We start from the raw sequence: 2,414 nt of genomic DNA, 5'->3' as shown, positions 1-2,414 counted from the left end.
GACCAACTGGAAAATGGCAAGAAAATTGTCCTTTTCTGCAAGGTTTTGGGGTCAAATCCCTTTGTCAGGCTCTGGGAAAAGTGTAGATGGTACAAGATGGTAAAAAGTCCCCATAGGTAGGAAATAAACTTCATTTTTGCACAGAGGGAGCTGAAGATGGAAGGCTGTTCCTCTTGGTCCATGAGAGTGACTCATCTTCAGCTCTCTCTGTGCAAAAATGAAGTTTACTTCCTACTTACGGGGACTTCTTACCGTCTTGTACCATCTACACTTTTTCCCAGAGCCTGATGAAGGGACTTTGATCCCAAAAGCTTGCAGAAAAGGAAAATTTTCTTGCCCATTTTCCAGTTGGCCTAATAAAAGGTATCATTTTGAAACCAAGAGTTCTAGTTTTTTGTATAAAGATTTCTAAAACATCTTGCACTCAGGTTGTTGTATCAAGCTTTGTCCTATTCCATGCCTCATAAATAGCATGCACAGCCTTTTGCTCCTTAACTAGCTAATAAACTTTTTAGAAGGCACCATCCTAACCACTTGTAGCTCAAGGCTAACTGAAATGCCAGTTCAATTGCTGTCACAGTTTCCACCTTTTCCTGTTTACAACATTTTCTGTTTACAAAGCTAAATAATTGCTTGAGATACATACAATGAAGAAAGAACACTGAATCATGGTAATGGTACATAATATGAAATAAAAAAATTAACGTGAAAATAAAAAAGCCCTGAATTTGAAATATCCATTGGCCATACTACAAGGTGGATACATATTGCTGCCAAATTGTAAAAGCTGTATTTTCAACCGCTTTTTTGAGATTTAAACAATGTCAGAAGATCCAGAACAATGGTGAATCAAGCCTATAGTTTCTGTAAGCTCGAAGTTGCTCTTTGTGGAACAGGATTGTGGTTACCTGGCTTCTTCTGAATAATACTGCACATAAATTCCAATTATAGGCATTATGACTCATACAGAAAGAGCATCCCCAATATTGCATTGTATTGCCCCATTAATTTCAGTACTTACTTTAATACTGTATGAATGCTGCAGCAAGACATTAGATTTTAAAAGACATATGCAGAAGTTATATAATTTCCTGTGGTTAATGTTATTAGAACCGTTCATTTCAATTCCAGTGAAGTGTTTCAGGCTGTTGCACCTTGACCTTGTACTCTCTAGGGAATGTGACCTAATAGGCTCATCCCCACTGCAGTAATAAGGTACATACCTATATTATCAGATGCATACTGTTCTGGGGAGTACATTTATTAGATTAAGAACTGTATGAAATTATATTACTTCATATGAACATTATGTACACTTTGATTTACATCCGTTTTCAACAACACTCACTTTTTATCTAACTGCAAATTTTTCAGGATGGGGCTTTTACTTGTTGTGTGCTTGTATACTGTACAGTGCAGAGTGGCCCAGGTCTTCATTTGGATGTTACTAAATAAATAAACAAAGATCAAAATGTGAATGGGTATGTCAATAATAGTTATTCTGAAGATTCTATGTGAACAGCGCAGGGTTTGAAGCGTTACAAAACTAAGAGACAGTTTTGTAGGAACAAATATAGAATCTACTTTCTGTTTATGTCAGAACCACGAGTACACACAACAGTTCTACGTGGGACAGAAGCATAATCACTTCCATGTTTACCCAAAAGAAATTGAGGTGAAGAAGTTATGCAGAAATGCAAACGGAGTGTGTTTCAGAGAGATAAGTGGAGCTCAGAGCTACAAGGTTTTAAACTACTTATATGCTTTGACACTGGTAGATTGTTGAGAATTAAGGATGTGGAAGTGAGTTGAAGGACATGGTCCAAACTAAGAGCAGCAATTGTGGGTTGGGAGTAATTTTCACAGATATAGTCTACAATACTCATCACTGAAGTCCTGAGCCCACACTGACATCCCATATTACATAAATTACAGACACATTGACTTCTCATGAACAAGGTGTCGCAGGCACTGAAGTGCCTGCTCCTAAGAAGGACAGGTGTGGGTTGCTGGGGCAACCACTGAGGTCAGCTGACCAGGAGGGGGCAGGGCCTGGCCCATATAAACAGCCTAGGCTGAGGCCAAGCAGGCAGTTCCCTCTGGCAGCTGTGAAGGAGAGAGCTGTGCTGGGAGTAGGCAGAGGTGGGAGGCCTGATGACCGGAGCAGTTCATGGGGTGAGAATACCTGGCAGAGGAGCCCTGGCAGGGATGGAAATAATGATGAGCCAGAGGGCTTTGGGTTTACGTTAAGCCAGGAGGCTAGAGTTTGAGTTAGGGGCCGATTGGCTGGGGGTTTTTGTTTGTTGTTACACCGGAGGACTGGGTGAGGCTGTAGGGGTTGGAGGAGGCCTCATGGGAGCTCCCCAGTAGTGTGGGGGTTCCTGGCACTGAAGAGGGTGCCATGTTTTGGGGGC

Source organism: Crocodylus porosus, unplaced genomic scaffold, assembly GCF_001723895.1.
Source record: "Crocodylus porosus isolate Cpor-Errol unplaced genomic scaffold, CroPor_comp1, whole genome shotgun sequence".
NCBI lineage: Eukaryota > Metazoa > Chordata > Crocodylia > Crocodylidae > Crocodylus > Crocodylus porosus.
The sequence above is the reverse complement of the archived record's forward strand: the minus strand, read 5'-3'. Positions refer to the sequence as shown.